Here is a 14,744-nt window from a genome sequence, read left to right as displayed (position 1 = left end):
GTCTGTGATCAGCAGCACGGGTGCCTGAGCAGTTCTGGGGATGACTTTGGTGAGAAATTTCCCTGACAGTCTAGATGGGTCTGGTATCAACCTTAAAATAAGACAGAGAGTGGGAGGAAAATCTCCTAGTATATGGTCCCTGTGGTTTACATTTTTATGCCATTAAAATTTTTCCATAATCCAAGTGCTTGAAAATCAGTTGATTTTGGACACCTCTATGAAATCTGTCTTTTAAAGGTGATTTATTTTAGGATGGTAAACCAGACAGCATAGGAAACAGCTCCAGAGCAGCTGGAGGAGCAAAATGAGATGCAGTTATAGTGCTACCTTCATGGGGGTCTCAGTGAAGAAGGGGTTTCTGAATATCCTCATGTGTTGGGACCTGCAGAGGTTAAGGGAGAAAAAGGCCTTCTACAGCTTGTCAGCTTTGGGGGCGGACAGGCTTTGGGGGCAAGGAGGAGATTCCCCCATGAGGAGACTCCTGGTGATCTGTCCCTAGCCATGGGTAGGGGCCCTTCTCCTCTGTGCATGCAGCTGTAGCCAGTTCTTCTAATGGCAGTCGTGCGGCTGTGGCATGGGTTTTACACAAAGTGAAAAGTTACAACCCATTGCTGCCATCCTGCCTGCCCCTGGGGCTGAGGAGACTTCATGCTTCGTGCTAGGGCTGCCATGAGGCGAGCTCACCCACACTGAGGTGAGGTAAAGCTGAGGGGAGTGAGCTGGGCCTGTGGGGTGGGCAACGCTGGTAGGGACTGGGGTGTGGAGGATCCCTTAGGATCCTCAGGCAGGAGGCAAGGCAATGCTGGGCTCTGAAGGACTGCAGCGTCCTCGTGGTAAACCGGACAGAGAACTTGTTGCTTTGTGTACGCTTTGCCTCGGTGTCTTGTGATGGGGCTCACATCTCAAGCTTGTGTGGTGAATGCCTGTTCTGTCATAATGGGCCAAAATGTCCCGATTGTACATGGCAGCCTCCCGTGTCTGTTGCACTTCTGCAGATCTCTGCTTTGGACGAGCATCCACATGGAGCTAGCTAGGAAAATAGTGCCAGGAATTACGTGTATATTTCTACTCAGTAGTGAAACATATTCCCTCATGGACCCTCAGATTTCTAGACCTCTGCTAAGACGAGGCTGATCAGCACTGCTGGAACAGTTAACCACAGAACTTCACCCAAACTATTTGTAATGGAGAGGCGTTGTAGGCCGAGTATCATATTTGGTGACTCTGTGCAAAAGAGTGTCTTTACTAATTGTTAGTGTTAGCATGTGAAAAGCTTAGATAAAATGTTCTGTGGTTCAGCATCAGGCATGAGTGTCACTAGGTATCCTCCACAAACTGCTGCCTAGTGATGGCAATCAGCACAGTGCTCTCGGCTGTTGCTGTTCTGCTCTAATACTGAAATGTGAGCACATCCCAGTTCACATGGGTGTGTATCTATCCATGTGCTTCTGCAAGTGTGGGAATTAACTCTGTGTCTGTATTGGTTTTTACAAGAAGGGATGATTTCTTGCACTTTATTCATAACAAGAGTTTGACTGTAGCATGCACACTCTGGAGTAATGCCTTGTATGTACTTCAGACACTTCAAGGTCTGTAACCCCTCAATGGTTTCATTGCTGTGCTTGTTATTCTGTGTTTGCCTTCCCTTGTATATCTCACTGCTTCTTCCTTTTGGTTGTTAAAATGTATGCTATGATGGCCCAGGATGAAGTATGTAGACCATATCTGCATGTGGAATAAGCTACAGAAACTACTCCACAGTTTCCTTTTCAGTAAGAGGGCTTCGCGACACGAACATAAATCTTCAAAGTATGTGTTGAGCCAGCTGCTACATCATTTAAAAATAGTTAGGTTGGTGCCAACAAGACAGATCACTCGACTTGGGGGCCATAAACAGAAATCAAAGGCATGCATTAGCAATGCCCCAGTGTTTGTATGGTTCCACGAGGAACCCTCTGCCCCTTCTAGCACGTATGTGATGGTGTTACAGAATTGTCTGCTGTCACTTCTATAATGCATCAATGTCACCCAGCCTGGGAGGGTGCAGTATGTTGGAGGCTGTATGAAGGCAGAAGACATTTTTTAACATTTTTTTAATATTAGACTCCAGCCAGCTTTCTCAACTTCACGATAAAGGAGACTTTTTAAGAGTGCTTGGTCTTATATCCCCAGCAGCTTGGGTGACATGCCATTTGGATGTTAAATACTTGAAAAAGGTCAAAGCTTATGAAGTGGTCAAAGGGAAAAGAAACAAGGTCAAAAGTTTAAGCTATGGTACACGGTAGGCAAGGAGAACTCGTATTTTAAGCAGTCTAGACAGCATATTAGCAGAGGAGGCTTACTGTGTTGTACTCTGTTTATGGGAGTTTTCCATAAACTGCAAAAAATATTAGGAATGCAGCATAACCAAAGCTTTGCCTTTTCCTGTTGAGAATAAATTGTTGTGCAGTTTATGTTCAAAGAAAATGGCACCTATATAGACTTAATTTAAGTGAAAGGGCCACAGGGCTTCAGGGGAAAAGATGGAAAAAAAATATTTAAGATGATTTTTCCCCCCTTAAAAGAAGGAAAAAAAAAAAAAAGTAATTTACGTATCTGTCTAGAGAAAAGTGTAACATAGCCATTGGTGCTTTATAGCAGATTTAGGAGGCGACTGCAGTATTTAGGCACCTGTGTTTTTTATGTTCACATGTATATATTTTCATGTTTGTAGAATGAAAGATATGCAGTCTTGATTCATTTACTTTGCTCGGCTTGTTTCAGGCTTTTTTTTTTTCTTCTTTTTCTCACTGAATAAAAAGCAAAGTATGTGGCATTTTCAGTCCATAAATCTTGCTTGCTGTGGGCCAACTTCTGCTCACAGCTTTTATTTACAGTAAGTTAATGAGGCCAATACATACCCCAGGGCAGAGTTTGGACCTCTGAGGCTACCTGGGTAAAGCTGCCTAAGTGGAGGGATGGTTAAAGCACTGGCTGGGGACTTGAAAGCCTTGAGTTCAGCTCAGTTCAGCTCAGTTCTGTGATGTGACCCATGAGCTCTTGGGGGAAGTTGCTTCCACTCTTCTAAGCTCCATGGCTGTGCTCCACAATGGGCCCGAATTGCAACTCTTTCTTTCCTCTGGCTCTATGCTAAAAATTTGCACCCTCACCTGTCCCCTTGCAGCACTGCAGAAGGGGAAATGATGGATATTTTGGTCTGCCCTGGATGCCAGTTTTTCAGGGCAAGGACTGCTTTTTTTTTTTTTTCTCCTTTCTACTAGCAAGTAAAATTGTCTGAAATGATCTGTTAATAGCAGCACCATCAGCAAATCTGATTATCGATGTACCATACATTTAACATTTATTAACTCTAATCAAGTAATCCTTGCCAAAACTCGCTTGGGAAATACTGCTTTTACCCTCTAAGGTTACCTGCAGATACGTGACTGAAAAGCAGGCACTGAAATTCTGCGAAATAGCTGCCCACGTGGGTGCGTATCTAAAATATGTGTACCATGACAGTTTTATGCAGAACACCTCAGCTGGTGCAGTTCTGCCTTTCACTTGGACAGACTGACAGTCTAAATTGTGAACACGTTCGTAGTCCTCACGAGGAAGAACCCCCTACCTGGACTCTGGCCTATAAACCACCATCACTTAGGTTTTTCAAGGGAAACACGGTATTCCTTAGGAATCATTTCCGAACTTCAGTTCAGGAGTTTAAAATACTGCCATGGGATTTTCAAAAGCTCTCTTTAGAAGCTGTGTTGGGCCAACACAGAGCAGTTTTGAAACACTTGCCATAGTTATGCTGCCACTTAGCTGCAGGTGTTTTATGTATTGTTGAGCATTTTGCTCTATCTCGTGTGTCTGGCTAACACGGAAAGGTGTGGCTGGATTTGTATTTTGTAACATTGAAACCATCAGAATAAGAAAAACGAGAAAAAAAAAAAGTGGAATTGAGAAAAAGAAAGGCAGAAAGATGGGAGAAAGTAAAGATGTGGGAGCTATTTGAAAGACTAGGAAGGGAATAGAGAAAAGATATTAAAAAACAAATATTATCTATATCAAGTATTTAACAGTCCAGTCAGCTCCAGCCTCATGAGATGTGCCTTATCTTACACAAATGTTATGATACTGTGAAAGAGTTTTAAATTTTTATGATTTGTTCTTACTGCTTGTGTATGTGTGTGATCTCAGAGCTTCACTGAGCAGGGGCTGAGAGGTGGCAGAGCAAGCAGCAGTTCCCTGCCAGGAAGATAGATGGGATTTGAATCCCAAATAGGATTGCCCGTTAACAAAGTCAAGGTGCTGCAGGCCTGTCCACTGTGATGGAAGGAAAAAAGGGGACTTCTCTTCCCTGAGGATGCCTGAACTTCTAGCAAGGTAAATTCACATAGAGCAGAAGCCTTACTGTGAAGATGAGATGAGGGAGGATTTTTAGCAATGTGCAGTGATGAGTCACTGCAGCTTCTATTAATATAATTGGCACGTATGTAAATAAATTCACATGTGCTCCTCTGAAAAGTTAGCTCATGAGGTCAGGCAGCAATAATAAACCAAGAAGAAACGTAATTTTATAAAGATGGTGAGCCATGGCATTATTTTCCGGGCATTTTAGAAAGAAAAGGATCAAGATGGTCATTTGCAGTGGGTCTTTTAGCTCTGCACAAGTATGTTTCATGCACTTCAGAAACCACTCTCATTTGCATGTGGTTTCCTAGAAAAGTTTGCTGAAGAGATCTTCACATTCTCTGGTTTCTCAAGGACAATGTGTGGCGTTTAGATATATGGCCAGGGAAGGGATTGTAAATCAGCACTGAGTGGAGCTTCACTGTGTTATACCAGTTGAGGATCTGACCGTGTATAACAGGAGCTGGGTGAAATCCTTTCATGTTTCAGGTGGTGTTATACATTAGCACCAAATGCAGGGCTGCCTTTCTCCCTCCCCTCATAAAAGTCTGAAACCTGTTGCCTATTATGCCCTTAGCCACCCATTCATAGTTCAGATACCCTTGAGTCCAACAATGTACAAGAAGAAACTTGTGTTTGTTGAACAAAAGCTGCTGCTGCTCTTAGGGTGGGACTTTCCAGACTTATGGGTTATCCTAATAAAACCCAGGAATGTTTTAAAGGCAGTAGCACTAGAGACCACCAACTATTTTATTGTTGAAGGCTAAAAGAAAAATCTATTATACCTGAGATTGACCCTGTAGCTGTTTCTGTTAGCAGGCTTCTTAGAAAAGTAAAAGGGCTGAATTTTTACAAGGGCATTAATGCATTATTTTAAATTACACGAGTCTGGATTTTTACACACAAATATATAATAAGCTGATAAGAAAATAAGCTGGATTTGGCCACTTCACATATCCTTTCTAAATGAGAGTGGAGACAGTGTAAACAAAGAGGACCAAATCTTTCCTGTTCAGTGTGACTATGGCAGAGAGGCTGGAATTAGATGATTTTTAATGTCCCTTCCAACCCAAGTCATTCTGTGACCGTTGTTACTTTTCTAGGTGTGTTCTGGCCTCATCAGTGTTATAAGGACAAAAATACACTCATAAAAGATGTCAAAACATATATACATCCTCACAATATTCCCTTCAAACAGATCACAGTTAATGAACAGGGATTTTATAGGCAGAAAACTGAATCACCAAGACCAGACATCTCAAAATAGTTCAGTGCATGATTTCTGTTGACACAGATGCAATAACGAACTGTATTTGATGGATCTGGGCTTCCCATGCCCAAGGCCATGTAAGAAGGCATCAGGTAATGACTCAGTTTCTCCTGAGAGCCCAACCAATACCGTGTACTCAAACCATCATTTGTTTTAACACTTGTCCTGCTGAAGGTAACAAAGCAGATGATGTGAAAGCAAGCCATGGTCCATAGTTAATGGAAGTGGCAAGAGGCTGTTGTCATGGGCACAAAGCTTTACATTTGTGGAAATGCTGGTAATAGGTTTGTTTATGGTGTCCCATCTTAGGTTCGGTGATTCAAATGCCTCTTCCAGGTTCCTGGCTGGTCGTATGGTTGTGCAGGATCTTCCCTAGCCGTACCTTTGCCATTATTACAGCTTTGTTGGTTGCAACGTTAATATTTCTATCACGAAATACTGACTGTGGAGGATGTGGAAATATAATGCAGATTTTCAGAGGTGAGGATTTAATTACATAAGTATTGCTTGCTCTCTCAAAAGAGCAATGCCCATGGTCTCTCTCGGTACAGGATGATATATGTAATTCAGAAGATCTGAGCCTAGCCATAAAATTCACTGTAGCCCTGACACTTGAGATATAGGGCCAGGTTGTCAAGCTCTCAGACAAAGAACAGTTGTTCCAAATACACTGAGGGAACCCGCACATGTGAATATCTGCCACAGTGTATGTGGTAGCCTAATTTACGCCTACAAATCCCAGGGAGTATTTGTTCTGTTTGCTGGTAGTAAACATTACACAAACGGATCTGAGAGAAGGCCTACAGAATTGGCTCCTTGCCTTATTAGTTTAGAGGAAGATTCTTGCTGGCTTGACTGCTTTTAGGTCACACTTCAGATGACAGAAAACCAGAAATTAAGAGTGTTGGATACATTTTGGCCTTAAAATAGTTTGATTTAAATTAATATGTGATACTTGACATGGGACTACTTCTTAAAACCTCCTGGTTTGATTCCCCCTCTAAATGAGAAGTGGAGGGAACAGACACAAAGAAACAATGATCAAGATCTAGAGATTTAAAAATCAGCTGCTGTGCTTAGTCCAATGTATTCCCTGATCTGCCTACACATTTATTCTTTTGCTCGCACACAGACAGAATTAATTCATCCCAAGATGCAATCATGCATCTGTTTTATATATCTGACTAGTCACTTCAGAAATATTTTCAACTCATGGGGAGCATTTACAAGTGTAAGAGCAGGAAAGGTGACAAATAAAGGTGAGAGTATACATTTGCCAGACAAGAATAACGAGACGTAATCGCTATGGACAAAAATCCACTTTTCTGTGAGCCATCCTGTACGTAAAGCCCAGTAGGGATTCGGTGATTTCACCTGGAAAGTATTGAGAGGTTGTAAGGAAATCCTGCCTGTTAATAGAAGGCATAGGTAGGAGTCAGCTCCTCCACATCTACAGTAGCACAAGTTTATGCTGCTTGCTTTGAAGGTAATTTCAAGCTGTCAGTTAAAGCGGGCCAGCTGCTATTAGCTGCTCATCCAAACCAGCACATGACAATATGAAGCAACAGTCAGGAATGCACAAGGCAGGATAAAGTCTAAATAAAGGACCCTGTCGCCTTCCAGACAAACTCCTTGTTTCCTCAGGTGAACTTTTGCCTTCGTTCCTACTCATGAATTCTTAATCTTCCTACTAAAAAGCACAGACGTTGTCCTCTCTGCCAGCAATTGGGTCTTATTTCCACTGTTTTAGCTGTGTTTGCTCTTGGTCTTAACAAGAGTCCTGGCTTAATTGACCCTCACACAAGTGCAAGCTGAAAATCTGTCTCTGTTCTGATCCCCTGCTTCTCTCCAGGTTACTTAAGCTGACAGGGTTTTGTCTTTCCTTCTTATCTGGCTATCCGCACTGACCGGGCTGCAGCGAGGAAAAGAGGCTGACCACAAAATGCTGAGAAGTGAGCTACCTCCGGCTTCCTTCGAAACCTCCTCCTAGCCCCAGAGGAATGCATTCGGAAGGCCAAGTGTCTCAGGAAGCAGCTGCCACGCTAAATACTTCTAGTTGGGGATCGGTCCTGAGATGGTGGGAAAGTTGAACTGGTTTGGAAAATGTTAGTGAAATTGCTGTCGAAACCAGCTTAGCAAAGAGCTGCCACTCAGCTCATGTTTCAGTGGCTTAGAGCAGATAAGAAACCCCCCTCACAGCTCAGAGGCAAGGAGCTTTTAGCACTTGATAAGTCAAATCGTGTTTAGGGTAAATAAGCAAAGCTGCAGTGCTTCATTGCTCTGGAGATAGATTTTCTTCTCGGAAGATGACAGTCGATTTTTTTTGCAGTACAACCAAGGGTTGCAGTGTCAGGAAAAGATCTCTACGTTCATATATTTGAGAACTGTGGAGGTAGAGAGGGATTTCAGGCCGGCTGTAGTCTCCGAGATTGTGTTCTGGTACAGCTTCAGGAGCAAGGCTGCATCCAAATGCGTGTTCATTTACAGCAGTGTAATTATTGTTTAGTTTGCTCTGTTGCCCATCTTGTGGCCAGAAACCTTGGTTAGTGCAAGTGCAAATGTTGGACATAAAAAGGCAATAAAAAGACTTGATTTAGCATATTTATATCAAAACTCACTCATGTGACCAGTTTATTCTCAATTACTAGAGTTTTTTGGGAAATAAGATTTATTATTTGCTTTTTTCTTAGGATAAATTATATAATTTAGGAGTGTCATGATCACTTTTTTTTTTTTTTTTTGAACATAAATTATTATAAAAACATTGCATCTCTGTTGTATAGGTAAGGTTCATTTTGGGAAAGAAACCTTCCTAATCCCAGAAGAGTTTTAGGAAAGTGGAATACACCAACCGTTTGCGGAGCAAGAGGGCTTGCTATTTTGCAAAGTGTTGCAGGCAAGACCGACCTCTGCAGGACAAAGTGAACAAGTATAAGGAAAATTAGAGCATGAAACTGTAGCACCAATACAAATCAAGTGTTCACCCATCTTTTGGAGGAAGTCCTTCCTTATTTTCTTGAGCCAAACTCAAAGTTTACAGAATGGGGCAGGTGAAAGTTTCGTTTGAGCTCCAGCCCTCCTGAGAGAGGGCTTCCTTTGCTCCAGCTGATACATGGAAAGGTTGTGAAGGGTATTAAACCCCAGCCACTAGATTTGTTCAGGGTGATAAACTGCTTCCAGAGTGGTTCTCAGGCCCTAAGTCAGGGTATGCTTTCCTATGAATTTGGACGTTTGCATGATGGTGAAACTCAGGCTGACACTGCAAAGGGTATTAACACTTTTGCAAGCCCCCTAGGACCAAACTTGAGATGGGGACAGAGCGTGTGTGGCAGATTGGAAGTGTTTCTCCTCCTACATGCTGATTTTTAGTTTAACTTCTTTAAAGAGTCCTGGATCAAAAAGTTGCCTCGACTCTTTTAATGGCTGTTCTGGTTCTTTTCCCTTTAATTACTTGCCAGTGCCAGAGTGAGTTGTTCTTGTACAGTCAGCACTGCAGATTCTTCAGAGACCCCAAATCAGTTGAGTAAAACCTAGTAAATCTCACAAGTTGCTCGGTGAGCAGTGGAACTTGTGAAGTCAGGCTTCCTGTGCCTCTTCAGCGTGGATTCTCCGGTGTCTAATAACATCAGTGTCTCTGAAGTGGTTGCACATGTGTATTCTCGGGTGGCTGATAAGAGGTGAGCTCACACTGTGGCTTTTTTCCCCTGAGGACTTTCTAACTTGGATCTCTCCCCTCGTCCAACGTCTACGTAAGAGGTAGGAACTCAGTGTATCTGAGTCCTCAGCCCTGCTGTCGCATTTGGTTGAAGTTACCAGACAGTTTTAAGAGTTATAGAGGGAGAGGGAATGAACAGCAAAGACCGATGAACACGTGTGCACGCCCACACACAGGCAGTTTGGTGACCCTTTCAGCTGGCCACTGCGAAACGCAGCACCTCACTCCCTCCACACTCACTGCAGGCTGCCCGGTGCTTTTCTGAGTGTGCTTGGCACAGGCACGTACATAGCTGGGTGGTGAACTGATCACACTTAGAAATGTGTGAATAATTGGGTCGGGATGTTAGGTTTGTGTTAATAAGGCTGCTTGGCTTATCTTTTTTTTTTCTTTTTTTTTTTTTTTTTTTTTTTTCAGCTAGCACCTCATGTGATTTGCTGCAAGGCTGCACGAACACCTCCTGCAGAGGCAGAAGTGGGTGGCCAGGAGGGGGTAAGGAGGCACAGACACCGTGATGGACAACGATGACAAGTGCAAGTCATTGTTCTGGGTACAGGAATGTCGGGGTTGTGTTATGCTGGAGATCACGTTTGGTTATCACAATGATTTCTTATGGCCTAAAAATCTTTTTTGATATCAGCGCTTAGGCTTTGGCTACTGAAAAAAACCACAACAGGTTATTACAGAAATATAGATTTGAGACCTGGTTTCAAAGTGCTGGAATGTTCTTGGTTTTCTGATGTGCTTTGTATGAGGTTCTTGCACTTTGGCACTGAGAAGCCGAGCCTTGGTTCCTGTTCCTTTTGAGATGTACTGTTGAATTCTGTTACCACTAATGGTTTTCCAGAGCCACAGCTGGCAACAAAGACACTCTGATTCTGGTCTGCATGTCACATTTTTGGACCTTGACAGAGTTTCAGGATTTGCATCGTACATGTCTAGGAATATTCTAAGTCCCTGCAATTATTTATTGTTCACTGTTGCTGCCTGTCCTTATTTCCACAGCGTGGAAACAAACCCAGAAGAGCAGAATGAGCTCCCACCCCCAAAGAACTGACTGTTTTCACTACACATTGCATTCTTGTTATGGCCACCAGCATACTGCTTTCATTCACCTAACCCTGCACTATTCAGAAGGAAGCAGCTAAGGAGGAACTTATTCTCAAAATACTATTTTGGGAAGAAACATTACTTCAGGTGGCAAGAAGTGACAAGCTCTGAGCACACGGGTTTCCCCTTCCACGGTGAGTATAACTGATGACTGTTGGGCTAGCTGTTTTGGAATTGCACATCAGGAAACCTAACCAACAGTGTCACGGTTGATAATCATCCAACAACTGACCCCTTTTCTGCTTGCTGCCAGCTGGCAAACACCTACCATAACCAATGCAGTGGAAAAACAGCAATGCTACGTCCAGCAATACCTACGTTATTTCCCATATTCCCACTTCAGCCTTTTACTGAAAATTTAATTATGGCCTTAATTACTCTTCTGTAGTCTATGTGCTGCAGCAATACACTGGAGCTGATTAAAATGCCTATATTTTTTTTGCCCAAGGCAGAGTACTGAAGTAATTGATTTGAAGCAGGGTTTTGTTTAGACTATACCACAGTCACTGGGCTCGTGAGCTGCATCAGTTCCCTTCTTAGAATCACAGAATGATGGAATATGCTGAGTTGGAAGGGACCCACAAGCATCACTGAGTCCAGCTCCTGGCTCCACAACTCACACAAGTGAGTGTTAACCCGTACTGAAATGGGAAAACAGTTTTATTCTGCTTTCTTCCCTTGGAAATCTCTTCCTGTAATGGTTCCTATTTACATATTGAATAATCTGGAAGTAAAAAACTCACTTCTTGCCTCCATGAAGCTTTCTTTTTGAATAAACTCAATTTCTGCTCCTCAGCTATTTGGCTACCAGCATTTTCATCCCAATCCTCTTCACACACAAGCACAGATTACAGGAGTTTGTTCCAGCTCCAGATAAGTAGGAGCTGGATTTTTCTGTCCTGTTTGCCAAGCTGCCACAGTCCATCAGAGGAAACATAGTTCAGCTATGCATCACAGCCTACAGGGCCCTGCGGTGCTTGGCCTGCAGCCCCTATTTTGGCGACTCACGTGTGTACAGATGTGAATATTGACCGAAGATAAATATTCCAGGCTCCCAATAGGGAAATAAATAAGTGTCTGCAAAGTTGATTACAGAAATTGATGTTTTCTTTCTTGAGGACGTTTCGTTATTGCTATTCCACCAGAAAATGTGAACCAGCCCTAGTTAAACATGAGGAGTGGGTTTCATTCGTTCAAGTGGAAATGCCTACAGCGTAGTCCTTTATGCAGTGTTAATATTGCACATTTCTTTTTAGTCCGCAGAGAGAGAGGCACACCGTGTGTGATTTATCTTATTGCAGACCTCCAAAAAAACTTCAGATGAACCAGGCCTGGAATTGCTTCATTCCCTCCAGTGGCTAAATGGAGCATAAGTGATTACAAAACAGACCTCTAACTGGAAAATTCACTCCAGCTCCTTAGAGAAATAAGATGTGAGAATGTCTGCAAATTTGTTGATTCGGGTAATGCATTTTTTTTCGACATGTTTAGGCAAGCACCTACTAGACGTGAGTATCTTAGGGTGATTCCAACAATCAGGTATCGCAGCTGTGACATTGTTACCATAAGCTGCAGCTCAGAAATTCCTCCAGACTACTTGAAATGTGCTCCCCATCAATATCAGGTAAGGACATGTCTCTTTCTTTTCCTTTCTGTTTGCAGGGAGGGGGCAGGGGAGCAAACCACATCTTCTGCAATTCAAAACTGCCAGAGTTCCCGTATGAGTTTCTTATAGTATGCTGGGATCTTAAGGAACAGGGGATCTTGTTTCACACACATCTGTCTTTTTCGAACCCACATCACCACAACAGCAAACACTTGGTTTTAGTGACCCCCTGTGCCAGTACTTGTGTCTCATTGGGAAGGGAAAGGATTTTCCTCACTTGGCAGGTGAACGTCTAGATCGTGTCTCATATTCCATATTCTCAGAGCCAAGGCTTGCAGAACATGCATTATGAAGGCAGCAGTCTTAAGGCCTTAGGAGAATGAGCCTATGTTATTAAACCTGTGCTTTTTTCTTTTTGCAACAGTGTTTTTCAACCTGTGGTCTCTGTACCTCTGGGAGTCTGTAGAATACTTCCAAGAGGTCCATGAAAAACAACTAACAGAAGCAAGCCTATTGTCAGTTGGTTTAAATTCTCTATTCAAAGATCCATACTTCTTCTGTAAAAATTTTAGGGGGCTTGTAAATTGAAAACTGATGAAAACTGCAGCTCTATAATGTCACGGAGTAATTTTTCTAAATGCTCACATGCATGAAGGGTCAGAGAGTGAATTATTCAGGCTTGGTGGTTAGCACAGTCACTTAGGGAACAGCAGTTGCCCCAGTAAGCATTTAATTATTTTGTATAAATGAGAGTCTGAACAAGACCAACCTCACAATATCTGATAGTGCAGTAATTAGGAAAACCTTTAGGAAGGTGAGAGGCTCAAACTGGGCAGGAAAAAACTTGAAGTTCAGCACATCGTGGGCAATGTCCCTGTGTTCCCAATACTGGATATCAAAGCAACACTTTTCCACCCCTTTCTCTAATTGATGTTTAGTGCTGTGTGAGATCTGGTAAACATATCTTGTCGTGCACGTGCTCAGTGGTGGAGCAGTTGTATGCATTCATGGCTTTGAGTGTGGTAATCTGGATATACAGGCTCAAGAAGCACTGCAGCCCGTGTGCTGAGGATCTGTATCTGTGAGTGAGGTACCACGAGATGCTCTGTGATTAAGCCCTTCATGATTTTCCCAAGGCCATGCAGGAGGTCTTTGGTAGAGCAAGAATGTAAGGCTGAGCTTGCCAAACATGAGGCCAGTATCTTAATTACAGGGCTGTGTGTCTTTATTTGTAAGACACACTTTATTTTCTTTTTTTTTTTTTTTTTTTTACAAGAGAGGCAGTGAGCAGATTAAGGGTAAGCAAGAGATATTTTTTTTCCCCACAGACAGTTTTAAAAGGGAACCAGTAACACAGGAGTACTCTCAACAAGCAAGCTGTGCCAAATGGGAAGAAGGAGAGAAGGACCAAGCTCTGGGTTGGATGTGCAAAGGACAGATGGTGCAGAAAGAAGTGTGGGGTTAGGCTTGTAGATCCGTGGGGGTTTTACAAAGTAAAAGGGTTTTTCTGCTGCCCCATATTGTGCTTCCTATTGGGTTTCCATGTAGAGTTCATAGCATCCTAATGAGAGCCAGACAACGATAGCCTCATGGTTCTAGTAGAAAAAATATTTGGTTAAAAAAATGGGATCAACTTTGAGGATGAACAGCTTCTTATTCCTAGAAAGAGCTGTAATTGAAATCAAGACAATCTACTACTTCCCAAGGGCTTTGTCATACTGTTCAGACATCCTGAGGAACCGTAATTGGATTTTTACCATAAACAAGTGTTGAGAAACATGTTTCTTATTTAGGTTGCTTCATGTGTTCATGTCCTTTTTTGCTTCCTTGTTAGTCAACAGAATTTCTGTTGACACAAGTGGGAACAGGAAGTAAATATTTCAAGTGGGGAAGGGCAAACCTCCGAAAGTTCACAGAGCTCAAAACTATTAACCTATTCTGGGGATTTGAAAAACAAAATGTTTACCTTCACAAACTTGTTTTGTCTGTAACTTAAATGTCTTTTCTCTCCCATGCTGTTTAAGGAGATTACATTTCAAAACCAAAGAGATTTTCTAGGGAGCCAATTTATGTATTAAAGATGACTGACAAAAGCAAAGCAGCCACAGCTCAGTCCTCTGCAAAGATCTGTGTATGTCCTTTCATCAGATTTCCCAGCATTTCCTCTGTTTTATTTATTATGTTTTTTTTTTTTTTTGTAGTATTTATTTTGTATTTATTGTTTGTATTTATTTGTATATTTTTGTTCATATGTTTTTGTTTGTATTTATTATATTTATTGCAGCCTCTGTTTGTTTCTGTGCCTTTTCATTTACTGTGTCTCTGCCAACTTCTCTTGTGTGTGTTTTGCATTTTCTAGTGGGAGGTTATATTCTGTTTAGAAAACATGAATCCAATAATGTGGGAAGTAACTTTCAAACCTAATTTATTGGCATTGTCAAAAAACTTGGACAGTTTCAAACTTCAAGGGAAGTACAGCTCAGAAAGCAAATGTTTAGATATGCTAAAGCTTAGATGATCACGAGTTATTCTTCTTCAAATTTACCTTTCCTGTCAATGGCATTTTGACACTTAGACCTGAGTCACTTTTGCAGACTGGGTGCTGTGCTTGTAAGTGAATAAAGTTCCTGTTGGTATTGCAGTAACAGCCA

The 14,744-nt window shown here is 42.2% G+C and overlaps 1 long non-coding RNA gene across 1 annotated transcript; it reads left to right on the top strand.

The window, feature by feature from the left end:
* Positions 1 to 632: 632 nt before the first annotated feature.
* LOC311438446 lies at positions 633 to 11,861 on the top strand. The gene is made up of 4 exons (XR_014694112.1): positions 633 to 699; positions 9,795 to 9,869; positions 10,383 to 10,621; positions 11,744 to 11,861. It is a non-coding gene; the product is annotated as an uncharacterized lncRNA (long non-coding RNA).
* Positions 11,862 to 14,744: the final 2,883 nt, after the last annotated feature.

This window comes from Aythya ferina (assembly GCF_964211825.1).
Source record: "Aythya ferina genome assembly, chromosome: 5".
Taxonomy (NCBI): Eukaryota; Metazoa; Chordata; class Aves; order Anseriformes; family Anatidae; genus Aythya; species Aythya ferina.
The sequence above is the reverse complement of the archived record's forward strand: the minus strand, read 5'-3'. Positions and strand labels throughout refer to the sequence as shown.